Source organism: Mus pahari, chromosome X (assembly GCF_900095145.1).
Source record: "Mus pahari chromosome X, PAHARI_EIJ_v1.1, whole genome shotgun sequence".
In the NCBI taxonomy this organism is placed as follows: Eukaryota; Metazoa; Chordata; class Mammalia; order Rodentia; family Muridae; genus Mus; species Mus pahari.
In genome coordinates, this window is record NC_034613.1 from 41,288,963 (window position 1) to 41,298,507 (window position 9,545).

A 9,545-nucleotide genomic window follows, 5' to 3' on the forward strand; every position below is an offset into this window, starting at 1 on the left:
CTGGCTTCATCACTGAGATGCATTCCCTGTATGCAGCAAAATGCTGGGTACTGTTTATGTAGCCAGTCTGTTAGTCTATGTCTCTTTGGGGGAATTGAGTCCATTGATGTTAAGAGATATTAAGGAAAATTGATTGTTAGTTCCTGTTATTTTTGTTGTTAGAGGTGGAATTATGTTTATGTGGCTATCTTCTTTTGGGTTTGTTGTAAGATCACTTTCTTGCTTTTTCTAGGGTGTAGTTTCCCTCCTTGTGTTGGTGCTTTCCATCAATTATCCTTTGTAGGGATGGGTTTATGTAAAGAATTTGTGCAAATTTGGTTTTGTCATGGAGTATCTTGGTTTCTCCATCTATGGTAATTGAGAGTTTTTCTGGGTATAGTAGCCTGGGCTGGCATTTGTGTTCTCTTAGGGTCTGTATGACATTTGCCCAGGATCTTCTAGCTTTTATAGTCTCTGTTGAGAAGTCTGGTATAATTCTGATAGGTCTGCCTTTATATGTTACTTGACCTTTTCCCCTTACTGCCTTTAATATTCTTTCTTTGTTTAGTGTATTTGGTGTTTTGATTATTATGTGTCTGATAGCTCAGGTTTTAGCTTCACTTTCTGCTCTTGTGTAGGACCCAGGTTAGATTCCCAGTATCCACAGGGTGAAACTACTTCCAGAGGAGCTGATGTCTTGAAAAGCACTCATGCATGTGGTGCTCATACATAAACGCAGGTAAAACACGCATACATATAAAGTACATTTTTATAAAAAATTGGTAGAGTCGCCAGGCGTGGTGGAGCATGCCTTTAATCCCAGCACTTGGGAGGCAGAGGCAGGAGGATTTCTGAGTTCGAGGCCAGCCTGGTCTACAGAGTGAGTTCCAGGACAGCCAGGGCTACACAGAGAAACCCTGTCTTGAGAAACCAAAAAAAAAAAAAAATTTGTAGAGTCACTATCAAATTCCAAGTGAATATACATTTTTTTTACAAGTACCTGCAGAATCTATACCAAGAGTGACCATATCTAAAGCTATAGAATAAGCATATACAACTTCTACAATTTGAGATCACATTCAGTATTCCTCTGGCAAATTGGTATCAAATTAGCACGCAATCATAGAACTACAAGAGAACAACCATCACATATTTTGAAATTAATCAAAATAGTGCTAAATAATCCTTGACACAAAGAGAAATATTAGGAGAAATTAAAAATAATTTTCTGAATAGCCATGCAAATATAGTAGGTCAAAATCTGTGAAGGAAATAAAACCATTGATAGGGAAGTTAATAGAACTAAATTCATACTTTTGAATACAAACAGTGTACAACATGTTCTCTGCATTTTCCTAGCAAAGAAGTATAAAGAGACAAAAGCCAAATGAACCCTGTGGAAGCAGCAGGGAGACTGGAGATCAATGGATTTGTAATCTGAAAACAATAGAAAAATCAATTTGATAAAAAGCAGGTTCTTTGAAAGCATCAAAAATATTGACAGACTTTTACCATTGGTGACAAACAGAAGGAGACATGCTGTATTGCTAATATCAAGAAGAAACAGTTGCTATCTCAATAAATCCTCAAACATCAATCTAAGTGATAAGGTCTAGGGTGATGGATGACTCAATGTAACACTTGATACAACATCAAACCTCCACATGTATGTGCATACATGTGTGACCACACACATCAAAGAATGCACATAGATCTATTCCTGCATACACACATGCAAAATGAACATAGGAAATATAATGAGTGGCTCTATTCTCATACATTTAATAAGTTAGATAAAAATGCACACTGTCACAAGTCACTTAGTATTTACCTTTTGGTTTTTCAAGACAGGGTTTCTCTGTGTAGCCCTGGCTGTCCTGGAACTCAGTCCATAGACCAGGCTGACCTTGAACTCAGAAACCTTCCTCCCTCTACCTCTCAAATGCTGAGATTAAAGGTGTGCACCACTACTGCCTGGCTTTTAAGATTTATTTATTTATTTTATGTATATGAGTACATCATTGCTCTCTTCAGACACACCAGAAGAGGGCATCAGATCCCATTATAGATGGTTATGTGCCACCACGTGGCTGCTGGGAATTGAACTGAGGACCTTTAGAAGAGCAGTCAGTGCTCTTAACCACTGAGCAATCTTTCTAGCCCTGGAGGCAAACTTCAATAGTCCTGTAATTGTTAACATGGTCAAATTTATTGTTTAGCCTTTCCAGATAAATTTCATAGGCCTGAAGGCTTCAATGAAGAAACCTGACGAGTACTTAAGGAAATATTTATATTGCATTTTCAAGTTCTTCTCCAGAAAACAAAAGAAGGGGGAACATTTCCCATTTAAAAAAAGAAATCTTGTATTACCAATGGCATAAATCAAGTACATCAGGAACCAAATTAAATCTATATATTACTGTATGTAAAATTCCTTAGCAAAATATTCACAAAGAGAATACAGTACAACACAAAAGAATTATATACAGCAACCAAATGTAGTTTGTTTTAGATGTACAAAGCTGGTTTATATTTGAGGACCAATCACTATAACCTAACACATTAAACAGATAAAGGAAAAAAATGATACCATTGAATTAATCAATGTAGAAAATATTTGACAAAAATTAAACATCAATTCATTATGAAACCTCTCAGAAAGTAGGAGAAGATAACTTCCTTAATTCAGTAAAGAATAGTTAATATGCTTCATGCTTAAAGGTTAAGTAATTTTTCTAATATTGAGAAGAAGTCAACAATACCCACCCTCATTATTCTTATTCAGCACAGTTCTGGAAATACTTTATCCAGTGTAATATAAGGCACATAGATTAGACAGAATGAAAGGAAACAGTTCTTGAAGATAACTGAGTTAATTATATAAGCAATCACAAGGAATGAATAAAAATAATAGTGGCTAGATGGCTCAGTGGTTAAGTACACTTGATGCTTTTGCACACGACCTGGCTTTGTTTTCCAATGCCTATATAGTGGCTCACAAATGTCTGTAACTCTGGTTCCAGGGATTCTGATGCCCTTTTCTGTCCAGATGCGAAATTTACATCCATACAGGCCAAGCACTCATACATAAAAATAAAAATAAATACAATTAAAATAATAAACCAGCAATTTTTAGTAGTAATAAATAAGTTCAACAATCAAAACATGGGTGTTAAAATAAAACACAGGCTATTTCAGCTGCTCAAACAAACTAAGCCCCAAGTGTAACATAATCCAGTGAGATGGCTTAGCACGGAAATGGGCCTGTTGTCAAGCTTGAGTACCTGAGTTTGATTACAGGACCTATTAGGTAAAAGGATAAAACGGACACTCATGATTTGCTCTTTGTCCTCAACTGAGTACATTCTATAAATAAGTATGAAAAAACAAACCAAAATATACAGTTAGACATAAAATATGGGAAGGAATTTGTAGAATGTTCCTGATATAATCCAAAGTAATAAATAAATGGCAAGATACATGTATTCATAGATTGAAATATTCAACATGGAAAAGATGTCACATTTTCTGAAATTCATACACTGCCTTAACACAATTATTACAAAAATTCCCAGTAAGACATTTTTTTCTAGATGCAATAAAGATTACTATAAAATAAATGGAAAGGCATATGAAAGTAGCTAGTTTAAACCATTTTAAAAGAAGGGAAGACAAAAGTTTGGTTGTTTCAAGATTTATCTTATAACTATAATAAAGAAGATTGTTGAATAGAGGTTAAATGAAAGACACAGAGATCAGCAGAACCAAATCAAACTGAACTGAACTGAGCAGAAGAGGACAGAACAGGAGAGGCCAGAACCGCACAAACCGGAAATAACCCCCACAAATACACCCAATTGAACTGAGAGGAAAGAAAAAGACCTCCTGAGGACTGGGCTACTTACATTCTTGCTAGCAGGGGTTTTGTAGATTTGCATGTATCTATTGACATCTTTGTCAGCATGTGTTATTATTACTATTATTATTTTGAATGACTGCTGTGTTGACTGGCACAAGATGGAATTTCAACAGAATTTTTAAGTTACATTTCGCTGATGGCTAGTGAGATTGAATGAACTTTTATTCCATGTATTTAATAGATATTTGTAGTCACCTACACATTTCATTAGCTAATTTATTGACTGGTCCTTTGATTTCTTATTTATTTTTTGAGTATTATACTGATGTTGAATTGGCCGCTATCAAGGATTGTTCTCCCAGTTCATAGATCCCTTCTTCATCTAATGAATTCTTCTATTTGGTGTGCAGATGCTTTTTAATTTTCTGTGACCTCCATGGTCAGTGATTGGGGTTATTTCTTGAATGACTGCAGAACTTTCCTGAAAGCCTGTGCCTCTGGCTATCTGTTGAAATATTTTCTCTAGTTTTTCCTCTAACACTTCCTGGAGTTACAGGTTTTATGTTAAGGTTTATGAGAGCCAAGTTGCCTTTGTTTTTCAGGTTTCTTGTGGTTTTGCATTGAGATTCATGCATTTGGGTACATCCTAATTTCTTCAGTGAGTATGTTTGCAGTGTGAGAGGGTCTGGCTTGTTATATTGCTGAGGTGTCATGTTTTTTGTTTGCTGGCCTGTGGTCTATCTCAGTAGACCACATGCTTGGAACACCATGTACTATGATTTTAGGAGCTGAATACAAAACACAATCATTATCAATGTGTAGGCTCACTGTGAAAATACAATAAAAGTTAATGAAAAACAACTGACCTTCAATCCCACCACATTTAGGAAGTAAAAAGAATAAAGGGTACTATGATATCTGTTACTGGAAAACATGCCAGGAAGAGAAAATAGCCAAGTAAGATATGATTAGCATTTGGATGATAGGACAAAAATGGAGAAGCATCCATCAAGACAGCTGGGCAAAGAGTGGGTACGACCATTTGCCCTGAAGCCCATTGACCTGACTTTGATTCCTGGAACTCATGTAAAGGTGGAAGGTGAGAGTGGACAGAAGAAAGAACCTTGGGGACTTAGGGAGAAAAACAAGGCAGTTCTTTCTAAAGGTAGAATAAAAGTCAGAATACAGGAATCAGTAGCAGCACCCAAGAGTTGAAGCAGGGACACCACAAAACCATGCTAGTTTATGACTCTTAGGAAAGCCTCCTGAGGAAGGAAATTTAAAGGCAGGAATAGGGAGAGGAACAAAAAAGGAAATGAAATGGGGGGGGTGGAGTAACAGAGTAGGACATGGGTGGCCTGCTAAATTGACCATGGTTAAGTCAAGGAGGAATTAAGGTAAGGGGAGAGTTCTGTGTGGGAGTGCAGGGTCTGAACGTACACAGGGTTCCCTCTCAGTCTTAGGTCCAGCTTTCTGCAGGTTGTGGGCAGATACTGTTCATACCTATGAGGCTGAGAATGCTGGCCATGCATCTGAGAGGTTGTGTCCAAATTGGAATCCCAGATGTTTGTCCTCTCAGTGGGAGATCCTTCACAGTTTGGGTTTGCACATACCGGTCATGTGCCTGTGCAGTCCCCTCTCGTGTCCAGCCTCCTTGGAATCCATGCCTGTGTTCCATTGCAGACTCTGGCTCTAACCCGGTTTCCACCTCCCTGACTATTGCTTGGTTCTGACTCAAAGTTTCTTCCCCACTGTCTAGACATACTGTGCTGGCTAGGTCTCAGTGTAACAGTCCTGTCAAACTTTCTCACTGGTCCTACAGTACATGATATAGGGAGGATCTAGGCTGTCCATGTGCCTACTCAACAAGGGTCTTAAAAAAAAAAAACAACCAACGGGTTCTCAACCCTGCTCTAACCAAACCTGAAAAAGAGTTTTCCCCACTACTAACTTCTCTCTCCTTTTCTGCTCCTTAAAATGTCTGTTATTGAAAGAACTGTGAAAAGTCCCTGAGACGCTTGTCTTAAACTGTGAGTCCTGTCTGAACATCTGCTGTTTCGCTCCTTAAACACATCAATCCCCCCAGGATGGACTCTGGACTTTCTCTCCTGTTCTGCTTTGCAAAGTTCTCTATTTTCCTTGTTATTCAGAGTAGAGACTTTGTGACATCATCCAGCTCTTCTGATAGCTGCTATCCTTTTTCCCTGATCTTATCCCCTGAAGATTTTAACAGACTGTGTCTGAGGGCTGCCTGCCTTCTTACAAAAACCATCCCACACTTTACTTTGCTTCATGTAATCAATGCTAAACTTGAATCTGTTACAGATAGAGCAGAAACAAAACAGATTTACTATCCAATTCAACTTGCAAAAAATTCTAGAAGTATGGATTCAAAATTAATTCCCAAATACAGAGCCTAAAGCAGTTCATATTAAAAAGGGCAGATAATCTTCTCGTGGACTCATGATAAGAGCACAGATAACACCTTGGTGGTCAATCAAGGACATTAGATTATGTATCCCAAAGGTTTAAAAACTCATGTGTGTCTTAGTCTATTTTCTGTTGATATAATGGAGCACCTGATTCTGAGTAAATTATAAATAAAATAAATCTATGAATTATATCTCTGGAAGCTGCAAAATCCAAGATGTAGGGGCTGCATTTGGTGAATGTCTGCTTACTTGTGGCGATCTCTAAGTGTCTCAAGGTAGCACAGGGCATCAGATGGCACAGTAGACAGAAGATGCAGAGCTAAATTGGGTTTAATGATAGATGCACTCTGAAGACAACTTATTTAGAAGCCCTTAAGTCATTAATAGGGTAATCCATTTGATGAGGACAGGGCATTCATGACCTACCTAATACCTCTTAAAAGTCTTACTTGGAAAAGGAAGGGGTTTATGGGAGATTCAAGAGAATAAGAGAGGACAACGGTTGGGAGGACTATCATCCAAGTATATATATATTCCCCACTTCGTCCTACCTCTTAATACCTGTCAATGATTATTCTATTTGACATGAGTTTGGTGGAAGCATGCAAGGTGTTGCAGCAAGGTTAAGACCACATATTAAAGCTGCCATCTAGACCTTTTGAAATACCTAAGTTAGTGAGCACTAGAAGACTTAACATCATCCTAAGACAGGGCAGGCATTTTCACTGATATTTCCTCAAAGAACATCAAATAAAGATATATTAATGTGATCTCTTTAAGAAGAGCTAAGGAACTCAGAAGATAGATGTTCATATACTAGTAGATACACAATTAAGGAAAGGTTCATGAAAAGAAGAGAAAGAATATTCACATTGCGCTGATTGTCTCATTGGACTGTGGGTAAACCTGTGGTGCATTTTATGGTTGATGTAAGAGGGTCCTGCTCACTGGGGGTGGAGCCATCCCTGGCCAGGTGATCCTGGGTACTATAAGAAAGCAGGCTGAACAAACCATGAGGTGCAAGCCAGTAAGCAGCACTCTTTCATGGCCTCTGCTTCAGTCCCTGCCTCCAGGTTCCCACCTTGAGTTTCTGCCTTGACTTTCTTTTTTTTTTTTTTCTGTTTTAATTCTTTTTATTTAAGGCTTTCTTTTTTTTTTTAAAATTAATTTTTTATTATTATTATTATTTTCTTTATTTACATTTCAAATGCTATCCCGAAAGTTTCCTATACCCTCCCCCCACCTCTGCTCCCCTACCCACCCACTCCCACTACTTGGCCCAGGCCTTGCCTTGTGCTGGGTCATATAAAGTTTGCAAGACCAAGGGGCCTCTCTACCCAATGATGGCTGATTAGGCCATCTTCTGCTACTTATGCAGCTAGAGACACAAACTCAGGGGATACTGGTTAGTTCATATTGTTGTTCCACCTACAGGGTTGCAGACCCCTTCAGCTCCTTGGGTACTTTCTCTAGCTCCTCCATTGGCGACCCTGTGTTCCATCCAATAGCTGGCTGTGAGCATCCACTTCTGTGTTTGCCACTGCCTTGACTTTCTTTAGTCATGGAAAATACATTAAATCCTTCCCTCCCTAAGTTGTTTCTGTAATGGTCTTTATCACAGGCATAAGGCAGAAATTGGTATCAGGTTCATGGGATATTGCTGAGGCAGACAAGAACATGTGTTTAAGGGAGGATTGTGGAAGGATTTTGGAACCTTGGTCTGGAAAAGCCAAGGAGTGCTCCAAGATAAATGAGCTTTTTTTGTGAGAACTTAGATGATAATGCTGGAATCAGTGCAGATGATGGAGACCATGTTGATGTCCAAGGGTTGTACAGAGCCAGTCCCACCGGCTGCAGCTCTCAGAAGTACAGCTCTGCACCAAGAGCCTATGTAGCACTGTACAGCCAGCCCTGGTGGCAGGTGGGGGGATGGTATGTGAGCTCGTCCCGAGGGTGTGAGAGTGAGAGAGCTGGCCCCATCATTTACCAGGGAAGTGCGGGTTAGCTGGACATGGTGGTATGAGTGCAAAAGAGATGGCCAGCTGACCAACTCAGTTAATACCCAGTCCCAGATCCAGGACATTCATCTATGAACTGCTGGAGTACGTGAAGGGGCTGGTCCTGCAGACCTAAACCTGCAAGGTGTCCATGACACAGTGCAACAACAAGGTATATAAGAGGAGTCCCAGAGAGGATCCAGTGTTGATTATGTAGCCCAATCCAGAGGTCTTGAACCAGAACAATGACTTATTGCAATGAATGCTTGCAAGTAAAGATGTATGGACAAAAGGGTATACTGTGGGACACACTGTGACACACTACAGCTTCTACAATGAGATTTTTGTTTGTTTGTTTTTATTATTCTTTTATATTTTTATTTTATTATTTTCTTTTGCTGGGGAGATTATGAGGGCAAAGGGTAGATAACAAGTGATGGGGAGGCCTGCCAGAGGAGAGGTGTCCACCCGGGAGGGGTCTCAGTGACTAAGCTGGTAGGAGAGCCATCTTTGCTCTGGTGCACTGCAGGGTAGAGGGTGGCATGCAGAAGCAACACAGCTTCTGGGAAAGATCCCCTTTCTGGCTCCAGTCATCCTGCACCTTTCGATCCAGAGGAGAGGTGTCCCACCGGGAGGGTTCTCACTGCCTGAGCTGGTAAGGGAGCCATCTTTTCCATCTTTGCTCCAGTGAGTTGCCGGGAGAGGGCAGCCTGCAGAAGCAACACAGCTTCTGGGAAAGATCCCGTTTCTGTCTCTAGACATAGGAGCACCTTCCCTGAATGAGGAGAGGTGTCTGCCCCGGAGGGCTCTCACTGCCTGAGCTGGTTGGGGAGCCATCTTTGCTGCAGTTTGTATAGGCTCCAGTCTGCACTGGTGAGAGTGTGGACCACAGAAGCTACACAGCTTTGGGACAGACAGAAGCAACCTAGCTTCTGGAACAGACCCTGTTTCGGGCTCCAGACATTTGGGCACCTTCCTCACCAGAGGAAAGGTGGCCTCCTGTNAGGGCTCTGTCTGCCAGAGCAGGTGAGAGAATCATATTGTATCCAGGATCCCTTGGTGGCTAGTCTGTGCAGGTGAGTGTATAAACTGCAGAGGCAACACATCTTCTGGGACAGGCCCTGTTTTGGGCCTACATCTTCATCCAGGAGGCAGATCTGAACGCCAGCCCTCTGTGCACCTTCCCTGATAGAGGAGAGCTTGCCTGCAGAGAGTAATCTGACCACTGAGACTCAGGAGAGAGGTGGACTCCCAGGACTGCTGTCAGGCTAACAGAAT